The following is a 19,648-nucleotide window of genomic DNA, read 5'->3' on the forward strand; positions in this document are numbered from 1 at the left end:
TGGGAAGCAAGGGTGATAATCTATTCTCTAATATTTTTACATAGATTTTACAGTCCTGATTAATTAGAGATATGTGACGAAAATTTGATACTAAAGTAGGGTCTTTATTAGGCTTGGGGAGTACAATTGTAGTGGCTTCATTAAAAGATCCTGCCATCATGGAAGTACGCTGAAACTCTGTAAAAAGGGAAAGGAGGATAGGAGATAATTGGTCCTGATAACATTTATAGAATTCAGCCGGAATACTATCTGGGGCAGGTGTTTTTTTGGAGTTTAATGCATTAATTGCTGCAATTATTTCTTGAACGTCAATGGGATTATCTAAGGTTAATCTATCAGTGTCAGAAATCTGAGGCAATTGACAAGAATTAAGGAAATCAATGATGACTTTGTTATGAGGGGCGAGAGGTTTGTGATATGAAGAGGAGTAGAAGGAAAGGAACTCTTTCAGTAGATCTTCAACATCTGTCACCAATGTACCATTATTTGTTTTGATGGCTGGGATTTGAATTCTATCTCACTTGAGGTGTATATAATTAGCTAATAGTCGACCAGATTTGTTAGAGTTAAAAATGAAAATTAGATTTTCTTTTGAAATAAGTAAACCTGCCCTTTGACTAAGCATACAATTATATTTGTATCTGTATTTCTGAAGTTGGGATTTATATTGCGGATCTCTAGATGTGATGAAAAGTCTTTCCACAGATGCTATATGTTTCTCTAATTTGGAGAGGTGGGAGTAAATTGATTTATTCTCATGTGCCATAATAGAAATTGAAACTCCACGAATATAAGCTTTAAAAGCATCCCAATGTATAATTTTGGAGGTGTCGCATGGATTGTTATTAAAAAAATAATCACTAATAGCTAAGGCCATTTTTTTAGAATTAGTTGGATTAAGAACTATTTTAGAGTTCATTCTCCATCTTTTATTAGGAGTGCGAGGGTCAGAAATACATAAAGAAAAGGAAATTAGAGCATGGTCTGAAACTGTAATAGGGTGTATAACTGACTTACTAATCATGTGGCATAGATTATGTGAATTCAGTAAGTAATCAATTCTAGAAAAAGAAGAGTGAGCATTAGAATATAAAGAAAATTCTTTGTCCGTAGGACGTTCCAATCTCCAAAAATCAACCAATTTAGTAACAGAAAGAAAATATTTCAAAGCAAAGAATGCTTTGTTATGCCGAAATTTAAAAACAGAAGAACGGTTCAACAAAGTATCTCTGAGGAAATTAAAATCACCACCCACTATAAGGGACATATTACCAATTTTGAGTATTTCAGCAGAGATGTAAGACCAGAAGGCAGGATCATCAGATGCAGGACCTTATACATTGACTAAATTTAAAATGAGTTTGTCAAATTTAACTTCAGCATAAACAAATCTATCACCTGCGTTATGATGATGAGACAATATTTGTACATGAGCTCTGTGTGAGAAAATTATAGCAACACCATTTTTACGTTTTGCAGCAGGAGATGAAACTGAAAGCCCTAACCAACCTTTGGACATAGTATGTATCATTTTATCATCCACATGGGTTTCTTGTAAAAAACAGATATCTATATTAGATTTTTTAAGGTATTCTAAAATTTTATGTTGTTTAACTGGGTGTCTCAAACCCTTCACATTTAATGAAGCAACTGCTAACTTTTGTGGCCTGGACATATTACCCTATAAGTAGTAGAAGACAATAAAAGAAGGACAGTAGCCCATATAAAAAAGACAGAACAAGACACACAACATATAAAGAGGTCAGTCTCCAAGACCTCATACCAATAGAACATTGGAGACGGAGGTACAAAGCAAGAAAACCACCATTATATGCACCTGCATAGAGAAAGAATAACATCCTTCAGTAAGGGGTATAAAATATTAGTCTGCAGAACCAGATGGTTGAGAATCCATGAGAATAGGATCATGCTGATCTAAGAATCTGATTAAATCTGCAGGAGCTGAAAATGACTTGGAGACATAATTTTTCCAGATGTGCATAACCGAAGGGTCAAAGAGGCCATATTTGTATCCAGCTTCTCGCAAACGAGGCCTCAAATCTGAAAATTGGTGTTGTATTTGAACTGTCTCCTTTGCAAAATCCTGGTGAATAAAGACTTTATTTCCTTCAATTAGGAGAGAAGGGATCTCTCAGGCAGCCTTTCGCAGGAGTAGAAGGTGATGGTGCGACAGAACTTTAAATATGATTTGTCTTGGTTTGACTTGATGAGGTTTACGAATAGAGGGTATTCTGTAAGCTTTCTCAATCTCAAAACGTTCTGGAAATTTGATATTTAAAAGTTTAGGTAGAAGGTTTCCAAGAAAAGACAACAACTTTGTCCCTCAACTCCCTCTGGGACATTAAATATGCGTAAGCTGTATTGTCTGTTTCTATTTTCCAAGTCAAGTATTGAGCTTTGGAGAGAAGCAACCTGAGGAATAAGTGGAGCCATATTTGTAATAGCTTTAGTATTGTCACAAATGTTAATCTCATTATCTGTGACTCTCATAGATAGTGAAGCCATATCTCTCTGAATATTTTTAATAACTGAAGAAATGGTGTCAGTATTAATATGAATAGCTTGAATTTCTCCCAAATTTTTTGAAAAGAAATTATCTTGTGAATCAATAGCTTTGGATTTGGTAGAAGGAAGTGAAACAGCTTGTTTACGCTTATTTGACACCATATTGGGTGTTAAACAGAGAGTAGGCAAGTAACAGAAGATAAATTACGCAACAAATAGCAGAGACTTTGAAGTGTACTATGTCTGTCTGTCAGAATATTATAATTAACGAAGCGAAAAACAGCTCCAGAAAGTCTTAAACGATGTTTCAATAAAGCTTCAATGAATAATAAAAAAGGACAAAATCCCTTTAACCTTGTGATAAAAGAAGTTCTAGCAATCAAGAGGCAGGAAAAAATCCCTTGAAGAGGAGGAAGGCTTCTGAAGAGAGGAGGTGCCAAGGAAGATATACCCGCCTCCTCCCTGTTCACAGTTCACAGAGAATGCTGCAGAGAACAAGAGCCTTCTTTGAGGAGAAACATAAAATGCCTACCGCGCTGCACACAAAGGCACCAGACCCTTAAAATTTGGCCTGACGTCTCTGCAAACATTAAGGAACATCTGGGACAAAAATGATGCCAATACGAATCCCCTGTCGTCGCGAAGAGATCATCGATAATGCAGGTGAGAACAGAGCTCAAAGCACGGGGGCCATCTTGCTTCACGCACGCTGCCGACTCCTATGCAAATCAGTCTTGACCCTGTGCCTCATGGGAACAGTTCATCCCACAAAGAGATGATGGACAGAGCGCTACAACTTGTCAACACTCACCCCAGTCACAGATCTGGGTTGAATCAATCATCGTTCTTTAACTCACTTCGCCACCCCAGTTCAGACCCAGATATATGCAAATCAGTCTTGACCCTGTGCCCAAACTGTCAAGCCTGGTTTTCCCTGGACTGGAAACAAGCATCCCAGGACCAGTTTCAGGGTAACACCCCTCATCAGCCAGGCTAGCTTGAATCCAACGGCAAAGTGAGTAAGAGACTCACGTCTAGGCATATCTTGCCAATTTAGGGCGAGGTAAGCAAACACAAAGAGATGGACGGAGCGCTGATGTTTCAGACACTCACCCCCCGTCACAGATCTGGGTTGAATCCATCATCGTTCTTTAGCTCACTTCGCCACCCCAGTTCAGACCCAGCTATATGCAAATCAGTCTTGACCCTGTGCCTCATGGGCACAGTTCAGCCCAAACTGCCAAGCCAGGGACACACCACAAGCACATTTTGGGAGGGCTGACAGATGCGGCAGGGACTTATGCAGTGTTGACGCTCTGCTTTAACAACAAGCAATACAGGGATTCTTAAACTGAAGATGTTGCAGGACCTTCACGCGTGTGTGGTGGCTTAGAGGTCTCAATGCTTCCTGTGCAGCACCTGCAAAATAAAACAATTAAAAGTGTAAATAAACAGTTAATTGTAATGAATCGAACTATGCCACACATGTTAGATGACTTACACAACATAGGGAGGAGAGGTAATAAACCTGGACCTTTGTCCTCCAACCATATTAATACACACACCAAAAAAGGTCAGGCTTCTTATTGGTCTCCTTTCTGAGCAGTAAAATAGAGTGATATTTGGGAAATGTAAGGCCCTCACCCACATAATAAAATGTACTATACTTCATCATTGGGCTTCCCACAGCTTGAACCCTGTTGAGTCCAAGGTGGGCTCTACCGCTGTGGCTGGGACTGAGTTTTTTTTTTTTAAAGGGCTTGCAATGTGGAATGTATCTTCCACAGAGACTGGCCAGGGATAAGAAAAGTAAACTGTTAAAACTATTTAGGGCTATCCCGAATCTATTTTATTAGAGGATGTCCTGATATGATTAAAAACATAAGGGAATGATATCTAAGGGCTAATAAATTCCCTGCCAGCCTATATTTCTGTCAACGTGTTTCGGCAATCCTTAAAAGTGCCAAAAGGGTCAGCAGCCTTAGTCAGGGCGCAGAATCTCCGGCTCTAAAGTAACACCTTCTTCTAAAGGCTAACCATATTCACCATTTTTCTCCAGAGATCATTGCTCTGCAAAGAACAAAAACAAACATAATGAAACACATAAAGTAAAAACAAAACACAGAAATATAAACCAACAAAAAATATATGTATGACACACAAGAATATAATTATTGTGGCTTATAATTCCGTTTTTGTCCCACCTTGAAACCTAAGCGAATAGCCACTTTTCTAGATATCAAAGACACACTGTATTTCCCAAAGTGGTCGGTCTTTATTTTCACACAGTTGTGTTTACCACGCGGCTCATGCAGTCTTGATCATGCTTATATCGTATATAGGTGGATCTCATTCAGGAGCTAAGGAAACTGTTTGCCCAGCATAAAAAAAGTGCCACTGACATAATTGCGGATGACGTAGGTGTTACTGTGTTATGAATGGGATGGTGCTGGTGGTCCAATTGTCAAGATGTCCTTTTGTGCAGTCTATTCTTTAACTCAGCTATCACGATGGCTACTATGCTTTCCAGTGTACAAAGTGGTTCTGACATAATTACGTATGACGTACGCGCCATACACATAAGTTTGATCTCAAATGCCTAAATACCGGTCGGTAACGGGATATTTACCGATTTTCGGCCGTTACCGACCGGTATTTAGCTACCTACATATGGCCCCAAGTCTTCTGTTCTAGCCTCCCTACCCAGGGTAATTTCGCTCTTGTAGGTTAGTGCGGGGATGACCCATGCTTTCATCACCTGGGGTCAAGACTTAGTCCTTGTAGCTTCAGGGCGACAACGGAAAGAGCAAACATTAAGCCTTTGTGTAGGAAAGCAGGATCTGCTTTCATGGTTACCCCCACTTTTCACTTGATGTCAGCATGTTTTTGACCTAGTCTAACTGAGATCCTGCTAATCAGAAGCCCAGTCACTGTGCTTTCTCCCCTGACTTTGACCATGGTAAGTACTTTTGAACATCCACAATTGGCTACTGGTGTACCCTTTCAAGTCCCTAATATATGGTACTAAGGAACCCAGGGCTTAGGTACACCAGTAGACCCCCATGGGCTGCAGCATGTATTGTGCCACCCATGGGAGGTCACTCAAACTGTGACTAGAGGCTGCCATTGCAGCCTGTGTGAGTTGGTGCCAGCACCTCTCACAACAGATATAAGTTTCCTTATATCTGAGGTCACTACACTTAGAACCTATAAGTCATCCCTATGGCAGGCTCTTCAGTTCAGAGGGCAGGGTGCTTGGTTATGAGTGTGAGGGTGCCTCTGCATGAGCAGGACAACCCTACACACCGGAGTGGATTCTCCAGTCCTTATAAGTGCAGTCAGCCATTTTTATACATATAGTGGATATCAGTCATTACAAGATGTCTAACTATATTGTGACTGCACCGAACCCGGTCATGTTTGTGTCATACATGTTGGACTCATATCCCAATGCCGATTCCAGTGTTGGAATTATGATCCATGTACAGGGGTCTCCCTTGGGGTGCCCCCCTCTAGTCCCTGTAACATCCTTTCAGGGCCTGACAGCAAGCTAGTGTTGCTGCTGACTACAGACAGGATTCTGCCCTCCTACTACTGAGCCAAGCTTGAGCAAGGGAAGGTAGAATAATAGGTTTCCTGTCGCAGCAAGGTGTAATTACCTCCTGTGAGGAGGCGGCCTCCATAGCCGGGATACCCTTCCCATCATCCCTTGTACAGAAATACAACGACACGCGAAGGCTGGGAGGGAATGAGTTAATCCTTTCCCCTACCTCTTATGTGCAGGGAGGAGCCCCGCCCGGGCTGTGCAGGAACCAATGGCATCCGCGAGAGGCGGGAACTGACGAGTACGAAAAGAGCCCGGAAGAACAGCGAGGGTGTGTGGAATCGGAGGAGCAGAGAGAACAGCCATGCCGAGAGGAAGAGAGGAGCGTAGAGGAACCCTCGTCCATCGACGCAGGAGAAGAGGAACCGAGGCCAGCCGTCGACTCGGAGGTCTCACCCGAAGCCGAAGAAGCCGAGACCTGGTCCGAAGAGTGGTGGACGCCCCCAGGAGGACGCTGATAAGCCGCCGCAGCTCCAGAGAGTTGCGGCCAATGCGGTATGTGATACGGGAAGGGGGAGGGATAAGCGGGGTCCAGCTAGTGGACTATCGGGTGTTGTCATTGCCAGGAATCCTCGAGGGATAAGCGGGGTCCAGCTAGTGGACTATCGGGTGTTGCCATTGCCAGGAATCCTCGAGGGAAAGCGATTGCCCTAGCACGCCCTGGCATTCTGGTATCCCTTCACAACCCGGCCCGTTATACTAACCACTGTGGTATATTAGCTGAGCTTCACAGCGATTATCCCCTGTTCCACGCCTATAAGAACTGCCACACCTGCATCTTTATATCGTGCCTCACAACGGGTGTTTCTTAGTTAGTTTTTGTCACTGGTGAAGGGTTCGTAACAGAAAAGCCTGAACCACGAGTCTTACCGCCTTCTCTCCTTCTTTTTCCGAGGCAACCTGGGCGGAGAACATCCGACCACGTCAGGAACCCATCACCCGCCGGAAGACCGTGGGGACGATTCCCGGATAGAGAAGGCCATCATATCATCCTAACCTGTTTTGTGGAACTGTTAATTTCCTTTAAAATAAACCTCAAACACCATTGCTCATCAAATTCGGCCTCCTCGCTTTTCCTTTCGACCCTCCCTCTCACACCTCCCAAACAGGCCTTGGTGTATTGGGCTGGGATGAAGAAGCTTGCCAGCCCCACCAGACTGCTTTCAAGGGCACATTTGGTGCACTCCTTGCATATTCTAGTTTGAGCCTGTTCACAGAGCCCTTGGTTCCCGCTCTGACATGAAACTGGACAAAGGACAAGGGAGTATCCTCCCCTCTGTCCAGACCCTCCTCTCGGAGGGATCCTTGAGTTGTTCCAACCCTTCCCTTAGGGTACTTAAGGACGTACCTGTGGGTGGGTCCTCAGATTCATCGTGGGACAAGTCTCAAGACGGAAACCACATCATTCTTTGACCGTCTGGACACTTGGACTTCGCCTGGAACTGAGACTGCATCTCACTGTTCTGTATGTCATCTTCATCGTCTGTGCTTCATCCAGGCTCTTCAACAGACCTGTGGGCATCAAGGACACCCAAAGTCACTCTTCTGCATCTGCAGGCACTGCAACAGAGCTGACCGTTCTGCTGCTCCTGTGGTCCCAAGGACGTCCCATGGTCTGCAATTTTAAGATCCCTCATCGGAGCTGCTGGAACCAAACCTCTGTGCACTAAGTCAACTTGCTCTTGCCAAGGCTTGTGGCTCTGCACTCCTGAAATCTTCAGGCTATATGAAGCTCCAGCCTCCCTTTCCTCCAAGCTCAGTGTCCTCATTACATCCTCTGCACCGTGGGCCTTTGTTCTTGGTGAGTTGCTCGAGGTCCTGTTGCCTTCTGAGGGTCCTCTTGCCTCCTGAGGGTCTTCTCCTGCTTCAGTGGGCTCCCCTGCTTGCTCTGGCCTGCTCTGACTCTCCTGCTGTTGGTGAGTCACCTGGACCTTGTTGGTACCAACTTTGCTCCTTCTTCATTCTCCGTGTCAGTTGCGGCTACCAAGGCTTGTTGGTGCTCCTGCCGGACACCGACCACCTAGACACCGACATCCGACTTAGGACAGCTCTTGCAAGGCTTCTGGTCTTCTTCAGTGTTTCCTGGTCTTCACAGCTGTAGCGACAAAGACGCCGTCAACTCCTGTGAACCGTCTGAGATCGGTGGGAATTGCTCTTCCATGCCTCCTGGTCGCTCCTGAGTGGCATAGACTCTGTCCCCTCTGCTTTCAGGTTCTTCAATTCCTGAATACACCCTTATATTCCACCAGGCTTCTTCACCTTCTTCTCTAGAGATCTCCAAATCTTCCATTGTCATCTACGGAGGATTCTCTCCCCCACAATGCACCTGGCTTCCCTGGTGTAGGTAACCTGGTCTCGGGGGTATCCATGGGTGGGGTGGCTCTCCAACCTTCCGTCCGCCAAGGCAATTCTTTGTGGTCCTCTAGGAAGAGCCCTTCTTCTTCAAAATTGCGACCGCGACTTCTCCATTGACTTCCATTGGTCATGCGGATGTGTTCCCACTCTGCAACTCCGTGGGGTTCCTGGGTACTTACCTCCGGTGGTTCTGTGTATCCCCTGCTCCTCTGGGTCTTCTGATCCAAGTCCTATCCTCTTCTGCAGTTCACATTCTACTTTCTTAGTATATGGTTTGGCCTACCCCTGGTGACCACTATATTTTGTGCTACTTACCTTATTACATCTGAAGTAGTATTGTGTATTTGTGTTGTGTTGATATGGTAGGAGATATACCAATGTGTTAGTGAGTGTTGTCTAATAAACATTTTTTTTTATATAAACAAAGTATTTTTATATAAACAAACTGTGTGGTTCTCTTTAATTTAACTTACATCCTAAGGTTGAACTGGTGAAACAAGCTGCTTAACACTCCTTCAAGATAAGCCTGAAGGCTGCTCTCTACAGCTATCACATTGAGAGCTTTCTATGCTTATCAAAGACCACTAAAATGACCATAAAGGTTGCCTGGATTATTGCAAGGTGCACCACTTAAATAAGTGTGCACAATATGCTAAGCCAGCCTCCTACTCTTTGTTGTTTACAGAGTGCAGGTGAGATGTGAATGATCCTTTACTGTCTAGGAGGATGCCCAGATATTTCTAATCCATGCTATGGTCAAGCCATACGCCATTAAGCTGCCACTTGCTATGATGGATTAACTGTGGGCTGGATTTGACCGTCATGGTTTTTGTTTGATTGATTTCCAGCCCGTTCCTGACAGTGTAGGGTGTTAAGTTGCCGCTGAAGGACAATCTTTGTCTGGCTGAGGAGCATGAGATCAGCTGCATATAGCATGTGGGTCATGCGTTGGCCTATTAGTTTGGGCGGATGGCAATTCGCTTCATCAGGGAGCTTCGACATGTCATCTATGTATAAATTAAAAAGCAAGGGTGCAAGCACAGACCAGAATTTGTAGGGATCTTCCTAGAGATACAAGAGCCATATCCTAATTTGACCGACACCCAGATGTTAGTATACAGCTGTTCAATTGCTCTCGACAAGGCCCCTGGCAGACCCCAGTCCCGCAGCTTGCGCCAAAGGGGGCCTCTTAGTAAGCTGTCAAAAGCGGCTTTGAAGTCCGCAAAGCAGGAATAATGCACCCTTTTATTTCTGATTGCTTTGTCACAAATGAGGGCCAATGCCATCAGATTTAAAGTGGTGCTGCATTTATCTAAATCTGCATTGATTTCTTGGAATGATCAGGTGCTCCTCTGCCCAGGCTCTAAGATCATCGAGAAACAAACTGGCGTAAAGTTTGGGATCACTGTCGATTAGGACAATGAGTTGGTAGTGGCGGGGATGAAGGATCCTCTCCAGGAGTCTGGAATGCGGTTAGTTGCCAGAAAGTGTGTAGTATAACATCCTTCCTGCGTGGGCCTCATTACTACATAGTGTTTAAACAGGGGCATTAACACCTTGGTCCAAAATACAGGGTTGGATGAAAAAAAGCAGTAGGAAGCCCATTGGGTCCTGGGACTCCATCTTTCCAGTTAGAAAGGGGGGTCTCCTGTTGGCAGAGGTAGGTACCTTTGTCCAAATAGGGACCCTTGCTTCTAGTCAGGATAAGGGGGATACACACTTTAGATAACCACTGCTCACCCCCTTGGTAGTTTGGCATGAGCAGACAGGCTTATCCCAAAGGCAATGTTTAAAGTATTTATACTCAAAACACACTGTAACACAGTAACACAGTGATAACACCACAAATGGTCACCACACCAGTTTAGAAAAATAAAGTATCATTATCTAAACTCAACAAGACCAAAATGACAAACATCCAACATACAGGTTGTAAAATAGCACTTCAAAATAGTAATTTCAAGACTAAAGCTGGTAGAAAACAAATAGCTCCACCGGAGGCTATTACGACATTGTGACAACAAGTCCAAAGTACGGTGCCAACCGCGAGGTATGTGGCGTCGGGCACAGAGTCACACGGGTCCTCAAACAAACAATACAGTTGGAAACAAAGTCTATGATGATGCACAGCATCGTGGAGGTGAGGCGTAGGTGTCTCCCTGGCTCCCACAGGGGAGGTGAGGGGTCATGTCCGCAAGGAGGCAACATGTCGAACCCAGGACAGGCGAAGTCAGTTGCATCTATGGTGAGGCGTCGGTTCCGGTGAGGCGATGTGAAGTTGGCGAGTTCGTGGAGTCACCCTCGGCGGTTATCGGCACCGCAATAACAGGATGCTGACTTTGGCAAAGGACGCTCAATAATTGCAAATTGGGAATTTTACCCATCACAATTTACAATTATTGAGTGTACTTTGCTCTGGAACAGCTGTTTATGTAGTTCTTTCTGATCTATTACAGTACACCTGACGAAGAACTTATAAAGCTTGAAGGATGGTTGGCAGCACGTGTCTATGTTTAAGCTTCGATGGGCAGCATACGACATTTAAAAATGTGGAATAAAGCATTCCAGTTCAACTCAACTGTCTCTGCAGTGATTCTATAAGTATGGAAAATATGGATTACTGAATACTTATAAAATCGGAACACTATGGATTACTTTGGTCAATGTTGGTAAAAATGGTTTACTCATGGAGGACAGTTTTACTTATCACAGCAGTGCAGCAGGTGGTGGCGCAATTGTCGCACCTTTTTTACAGTATCATTGATATGCTGTGTAGGGACAGTCACAGCGCTGTTATGCATGCATTTATTTGGCAGTCAAAGCAAAAACGAACTATTCATTAAGGGAAGGAGTGCACTCGTTATCTTTACACTTACTTTTTAAAAGTGGCATTTTCAAACACACAATTTAAAAACCATCTTTACTACAAGATGTGTTATTAAATTCTAAGATCAGAGAGCCTAAACTTAATTTCTCTATCTTGTCCCAATGGGAAGTTATACTTGTAAGAAGTTACAAAGTGTCTCCCATGTGATCCTATGGGGCAGATAGCCTTTCAATAGTGAAAAACGAAATGCAGCATATCTCACTATCAGGACATGTCACACACACCAGTACTTGTCCTACCTTTTACATACACTGCACTCTGCCCAATGGGTTACCTTGGGCCTACCATAGGGGTGCCTTACATGTAAGAAAATGGAAGCATAGGACCTAGCAAGTGGGTGCACTTGCCAGGTCGACCTGGCAGTTTAAAACTGCACACAGACACTGCAGTGGCAGGTTTGAGATACTTTTCAGGGCTACTCACGTGGTTGGCATAACCAGTGCTGCAGGCCCACTAGTAGCATTTGATTTACAGGCCACTTTACTAGGGACTTAACAGTTAATCAAAGATGCCAATTAGGGAGAAGCAATTGCAATCACAATTTACACAGGGAGCACTTGCACTTTGACACTGATCAACATTGGCAAAGTGCTGAATGCATCTAAGCCAGCAAAAGCGAAATCCAACACAGCATAAAAAATACATGAGGTAGAGGCAAAAAGTCAGGGGAAACCACACCAAAGATGCCAAGTTTAACATTTCCTCAGCCTTGTCAGCTTTAATGCGCAACATTCCTCTATTTAGACTGGATGTATCAATCAATCATGGAATTTATATCGCGCACTACTCACCCGGAAGGGTCTCAAGGCGCTTGGGGGAGGGGGTCTGCTACTGCTCGAACAGCCAGGTCTTGAGCTGTTTCCTGAAGGCGAAGTGGTCCTGGGTCAGCCGCAGGTGGACGGGCAGGGAGTTCCATGTCTTGGCCGCTAGGTAGGAGAAGGATCTTCCTCCGGTGGTGGCTCTCTGGATGCGAGGGACGGCGGCGAGGGCGAGGTTTGCGGATCGTAGCTGTCGGGTGGGCGTGTAGAAGGTCAGGCGGTCGTTGAGGTACCTTGGGCCCAGGTCGTGGAGGGATTTGTGTGCGTGGGTGAGGAGTCTGAACGTGATCCTCTTGTTGACAGGGAGCCAGTGCAGGTCTCGCAGGTGGCTCGAGATGTGGCTGCGTCGGGGGGCGTCCAGGATGAGACGGGCGGAGGCGTTCTGGATACGCTGAAGTCTTTTCAGAAGCTTGGCTGTTGTACCGGCGTAGAGGGTGTTTCCGTAGTCTAGTCTGCTGGTGACGAGGGCCTGGGTGACAGTCTTCCTGGTCTCGGTCGGGATCCATCTGAAAATCTTGCGGAGCATGCGGAGGTTGTGGAAGCAAGATGAGGAGACAGCGTTGACTTGTCTGGTCATCGATAGGGAGGAGTCCAGGATGACGCCCAGGTTGCGTGCGTGGTCCGTTGGCTTGGGTGCGGTGCCCAGGGCCGGGGGCCACCAGGAGTCGTCCCATGCGGAGGGCGACGGTCCCAGGATGAGAACTTCTGTCTTGTCCGTGTTCAACTTCAGGCGGCTGATGTTCATCCATTCGGCGACATCTTTCATCCCTTCGTGTAGGTCGGCTTTGGCGGTGTCGGGGTCTCTGGTGAGGGAGAGAATCACCTGGGTGTCATCGGCGTAGGAAATGATGTTGAGGTTGTGTTGGCGTGCGATGGCAGCGAGGGGTTTCATGTAGATGTTGAAGAGAGTGGGGCTGAGCGACGATCCTTGCGGGACGCCGCAGATGACTTCGGTGGCCTCAGAGCGGAACGGAGGGAGGCGTACTCTCTGTGTTCTGCCGGAGAGGAATGAGATGATCCATTCCAGAGCAATCCCCTGGATGCCGGTGTCGTTGAGGCGTTGGACTAGGGTGCGGTGGCAGACAGTGTCAAATGCTGCGGAGAGGTCAAGGAGGATGAGTGCCGCTGTTTCACCTTTGTCGAGCAGGGCTCGGATGTCGTCGGTGGCTGCGATGAGGGCGGTCTCGGTGCTGTGGTTGGCTCTGAATCCGGATTGCGATGGGTCGAGGGATCCGTTCGTCTCGAGGAAGGCGGCCAGCTGCTTGTTGACGACCTTCTCGATGACTTTGGCAGGGAATGGAAGGAGCGAGATTGGGCGGAAGTTCTTGAGGTCGGTCGGGTCTGCTGTTGGTTTTTTCAGTAGTGCGCTGAGCTCGGCATGCTTCCAGCTCTCCGGGAAGGTGGCTGTGTCGAAGGAGGCGTTGATGATGTCTCGGAGGTGAGGTGCGATGGTAGAGGCGGCCTTGTTGAAGACATGGTGGGGGCATGGGTCGGTCGGAGATCCGGAGTGGATGGTGTTCATCATGCGTGTCGTGTCTTCGGGGGTCACTTTGGTCCACGTCTGGAGGATAGCGGCGGGGTGTGTAGGTTCGGTCGATGGGTGCGGGGGTGGAGCGCCAAAACTGTTGTGGATGTCGGCGATCTTGCGGTGGAAGTACGAGGCGAGGGAGTCGCAGAGGTCCTGCGAGGGAGTGATGTCGTTGTTGCCGGTGCTGGGGTTGGAGAACTCCTTAACGATGTTGAAGAGCTCCTTGCTGTCATGGGCGTTCTTGTCCAGTCGTTCCTTCAAAGATTTCTTCTTGGTGGTGCGGATGAGCTGATGATGTCTGCGGGTGGCGAGTTTGAGGGCGGTCATGTTGTCGGTGGTCTTGTCGAGGCGCCAGGCCTTCTCGAGGGTGCGGCAGGCCTTCTTGGAGTCCTTGAGTTCGTCGGTGAACCAGGGGGCCTTCTTGCTTCTGGGCCTGGTGAGTGGGTTCTTCAGTGGGGCGAGGTCGTTGGCACAGGAGGTCAGCCATTGCGTGAGGTCGAGGGCTGCTGTGTTAGGGTCCGTTGTCCTGACCGGTGGGTTCTGGCTGAGGGAGGTGGTGAGCTGGTCGACGGTGATCTTGCTCCAGTTTCTGTGGGGAACCTGCTTCGGGTGGTGGTGGACCGTGTTCTTCTTGAAGCTGAAGTGGACGCAGCTGTGGTCAGTCCAGTGGAGTCCGGTGCAGTGGCTGAAGGTGACGTGCTTGCTGGATGAGAAGAGGGGGTCGAGCGTGTGGCCGGCGTAGTGGGTGGGGGTGTTGACCAGTTGCTGGAGTCCAAGGTTGGCGAGGTTGTCCAGCAGGGTGGTCGTGTAGCGGTCGTTGTTGTTCTCCAGGTGGAAGTTGAGGTCCCCGAGGAGGATGTAGTCGGCGGAGGGGAGGGCGTGAGGGCTGATGAAGTCCATGATGTCTTCGCAGAACTGTGCGCGTGGTCCCGGGGGTCTGTAGATGAGGGTGCCTCTGAGGGTAGTCTTGGGGTCGGTGTGGATCTGGAAGTGCAGGTATTCGGCGGTGTTGAATGCGTCGGTGGAGTCAGTCGAGATGCGAATGGTGTCTTTGTGTACGATGGCGATCCCTCCTCCGGTCTGGTTGACGCGATCCCTCCTGATGATCTTGTAGCCGTCCGGGATGGCTATGGCGATGTCGGGGGCTGAGGAGGCGTTCATCCAGGTTTCCGTGAGGAAGGCGACGTCTGGAGATGCGGTGTCGAGGAGGTTCCAGAGTTCCACGGCGTGTCTGTGGACGGAGCGGGTGTTGATCAGGATGCACTTGAGGTGGTTGCTGTTGTCCGTCTTGATGGGCGTGGTGCTTGTTTGGAGGCAGGAGAAGTTGCAGGATCGGCAGACGAAGGGTCCATGGGTGTGTCGCGGGGACGCTCGGTAGCACCCGGGGGCTCGGGCGGTTTTGAGTGCGATGAGCGTAGCGAAGTCGTAGGTCCTGCGGGGGGGCTGGCGGGCGCGGGGGACAGGGGGTCTGGCGCTGGGCGCGGTCCAGGCGCGGATGGGCGCAGACGGGCTTACCTTTGCCGCACCTTCGGCGCTCAATCGGCGCTCCCGCTGCGCGCGTCCGCTGCGCGGTCGCTGAGGGGGCGTCATAAATAAGGAGCCGGGAGGGAGGGTCAGCCAGGAGGCGGGAGCGGGGTGGCCAATGGGCAGGGAGGGGAGGCGGGACTGCACGCGGGAGCAGGAAGGAGGAGACCGGGGCAGCAACGGCGGGAAAAGCGGAGGGGGCGTGACCCGGTCAGCGGCGGCGGTCAGCGGGCGTGAAGGGGAAGCTGCGGCAGGCAGAGAGCGGCAGGCGGTACCTGCGAGGTCGCAGGCAGCAGGCTGAAGGCGGCAGCGTGGAGGAGGTGAGTGGTGGTCTCCAACCAGCGCAAGGCGCTAGGCAGCGGCAGGCAGCGCTAGGCGCTAGGCAGCGGGAGGCAGCGCTAGGCGCTAGGCAGCGGCAGGCAGGTAGGCGGCAGAGCAGTGGAGTGGGAGCGACCGGCTGTGGGGGCACAGGGGGTCACACTGACCAGCCCGCCACGGTCCCCTTAAATAAGGAGCCGGGAGGGAGGGTCAGCCAGGAGGCGGGAGCGGGGTGGCCAATGGGCAGGGAGGGGAGGCGGGACTGCACGCGGGAGCAGGAAGGAGGAGACCGGGGCAGCAACGGCGGGAAAAGCGGAGGGGGCGTGACCCGGTCAGCGGCGGCGGTCAGCGGGCGTGAAGGGGAAGCTGCGGCAGGCAGAGAGCGGCAGGCGGTACCTGCGAGGTCGCAGGCAGCAGGCTGAAGGCGGCAGCGTGGAGGAGGTGAGTGGTGGTCTCCAACCAGCGCAAGGCGCTAGGCAGCGGCAGGCAGCGCTAGGCGCTAGGCAGCGGGAGGCAGCGCTAGGCGCTAGGCAGCGGCAGGCAGGTAGGCGGCAGAGCAGTGGAGTGGGAGCGACCGGCTGTGGGGGCACAGGGATATCGAGGATAGTTGGAGAGCCAGCTTTGGCCGGGTCCATTACAGGTGTTTTTGTAGCCTTCAAAGTGGCAGAAAAATCACTTGATGAACTGCGAGAGTATATGGTGTGTAGACATTTGGCATGCGATGAGAAATGAACCGTCAGAAAAGAGACCTAGGTGGTTTCAGTGATGTTAACATTAGTGCCCCTCTTCCTTCCTATTGTAACTTGATTGATCAGAGAAAAGAATCTCTTTGTGTTCTTTTCCTTACTTGTGACCAACAGACAGGTCCAAAAGTCCTAGTTTCTTTCCTTTTTAGCATGCCAGATTTGTTTCTTGAAGAAGGACCTTGATTTACTTAAATTGAGTGTTGCTGTTAATGAAGTGGGCTGCTTGACAAGGATTCACATTTTGTGGTTATCTTTGCTTTTCAAGGCCTTCAGAGATTCCGTCAGTTAGAATTTAGAAGTAGGAAGGTTGAGTGGCTTGGTGCATGGCAGAAGATTGACTTGAAGTTTCTGAAAGATTGGACCAATGAAGAGCGTCCACTATTGGGCTGTGGATGCATTACATTGGGCTCTGATCCATGGCAGAGCTTCCTGGCTAATTTCAATGTCCCAATTTAGCTGTTTTAGCTTTTTGGTCAGCACCCCAAAGCTGGTGGATGGATCAGCTTCCATTTTTAATGGACAGATAGAGAGATTGATGTGCTGAAGTCTATGGTGACTATTGAAACAAGATCCTAAGGAGAAGTCTTTAATGTATTTGAAGGGCCCGACAGTGCAGAGGGTGAAGTCAGTATAAGAGCTAGACTTTCCCGCCGCGCTTGTCCAGCCGGGAGGTAAATCGCCACCGAGGGGCCCGTTGAGGAGCATAAGACCTAGGGAATCGCACTCTGTTAGGAAAAAACTGCTCATTTAGTCAGACGATTAGCTGTTGATAAAGTTTGAGCCGAGAGATTGTACTCGATGTCCAGACTGTTAACCTCATGACCTTTTGCTCCTCCAAATAGATTAGTATTAAAGACGCCGGATAGCAGAATATTTGCTAATGGAAATTTTAGTTTAAAGTCAATTAGAATAGATACTGAGTGGCATATTTACAAGGATTGCCGCTAAGCAGTGTTCACGCTGCTTAGCGGCAATTGTTTTACCGCTGCCGATTACTAAATCGGTCCGTTGCTACATGGTGTTAGGATCACCTAGCGGCCGGGAAAAAGGTCTCTAATACTAGCATCAAGGCAATAGAAAAATACACGTTAGCATGAAAAAAGTGACAGCCAGACAATTAGCAGCAAAAAAATTCACTCAATCAGCCTAACGTCACTTTTCACCGTCTAGCTGCAAAAAGAGCTTACAAATACACCTCTAAGGAAAAAAAAGAAAATAAAAACACCGGAATGCAGATTGGAGCAGCCAGGATCAAGTTCAGCACAGGTCAACAACCCCCCCACCCACCTCCTCTCCCCCAACAGCCAGGAGGACCATCCAGAGTCCCAGGGGAAGAGGAAATGCAGATTCAGGGCCTCATTTATGAAAAGTGGCACATCGCTGGGGAAAAACAGTGATGCGTCACTTATCATTGCGCAATCCTTGCGACACCATGGATGCGGTGTATTTACAATACAGTGCAGCCTGGTGTTTCCCACTGCACTGGCGCTAATTTCAGCTGCCCAGCTCCAATGCAGGTACCCTGGCATCACAGTGCAAGGGTGTCTGCTTGTGGGTAATGATTGTTTATGTGCAGGAAGGTGTGCCTTCCTCGTCCACAGGCCTGCCGGCCACCGGCCACTCTTCACCGACACTATCGTAGACCTCATCACACCCCAGGCTCTTGCGTACACCAATTACATCCTACTCGGAGACCTCAATTGCCACCTGTACAACCCCAGTGACCAAAACCTTGCATCCCTACTGGAGAACCTCGACAACATCGGACTCAAGCATCTATTTAACGCACCAACCCACAAAGCCAGACACACACTCAACCCCGTTTTCTCCGTTAGCAGTAACCTCACCCACAGCTACACCACCGAACTTCTCTGGACCGACTACCAGTGCGTACATCTCGCTTTCAGCACGCCCACCTAAACCCCCTGCCCTCATCAAACCCCCCCATCAGAGCTGGAACAAGGCCTCCGAAGAATGGCTCTTTGACATCCACAGCATGACCACTCCGCCAACACCACAGCGCACAACCTTTACCGATGGATCTCCAAGACCTATGCAACAAACTCAGCACCTTCTTCCAGCACAAGATTAGGCAGATCTACAACAGCTTCGACACCCAAGACCCTGCTACTATACCCGCCACCACCGCATGCAACCACGTAACACCCCAACAGATCGTGCTCAACTGAACTCTGCTCACCACAGACAACACTCTCAAGGCTATGAAGAGCATCCACTCAGGAGCCCCGTCGGATCCCTGCCCGTACCACATCTTCCATAGAGCTGCCACCTCCATCGCCACCCAGCTTTGCCACACCGTCAACTAATCTATCGAAACCACCACCTTCCGCGACTACTAGAAACATGCCAAGATCAACCCCCTGCTGAAGAAACCGTCCCCCGACCCAACAGACCTCAAGAACTTCAGAACCTTCTCTCTCCTTACCTTCCCAGCCAAGGTCATAGAGAAGGCCATGAGTGCCCAACTCTCCGAGTTCATCAAAGAGAACCACGTCCTGGACACCTCCCAATCCAGCTTCTGAAGTAACCACAGCACCGAAACCACACTCCTCACTGCCACAGATGACATCCGCTCCCTCCTCAACTGAGGCAAAACCACAGCCCTCATCCTACTGGACATCTTGTCCACCTTCTACACCGTCTCCCACCGCACCCTAATCATGATACTTCACTATGCCAGCATCTGCGACAAGGCACTGGACTGGATCCACTCCTTCCTCACCGGCCGAACACAGGGAGTCAGACTACCCCTGTTGTTCTCATAACCTACAGATATAAGCTGCGGAATGCCCCCAGGCTCCTCCCTGAGCCCAACCCTCTTCAGCGTCTCCATAGCACCCCTCGTAGCCATTGTCAGAAGCCACGGATTCAACATTGTCTCCTATGGAGACAACACCCAGCTCATCATCTCCCTCACCAATGAACCCACAGCCGCCAGACTCCGCTTTCAGAATGGGATGAAGGCCGTCACTACCTGGATGAAAGACAGTACTCATCCTGGGATCCCTTCCCCTAAAGCCTGGGACGACTCCTGGTGGCCTGCCGCACTTGGAACCCCTCCCACCCATATGGACCACGCATGCAACCTCAGCACCATACTGGACTCCACGCTCACAATGAACCGCCAAAACAACGCAATATCCTCATTGTGCTTCCACACGCTCCACCTGCTTCGAAAGACATTCAGATGGATCCCCACAGAATCCAGAAAAACAGTCACCCCAGCACTCATCACCAGCAGATTCGACTACGGCAATGCACTCTACTCCGGTGTCACCCAAAAACAGCTCAGGAAACTATAGAATGTCCAAAACGCCGCAG

This window comes from Triturus cristatus, chromosome 7 (genome assembly GCF_964204655.1).
Source record: "Triturus cristatus chromosome 7, aTriCri1.1, whole genome shotgun sequence".
In the NCBI taxonomy this organism is placed as follows: domain Eukaryota; kingdom Metazoa; phylum Chordata; class Amphibia; order Caudata; family Salamandridae; genus Triturus; species Triturus cristatus.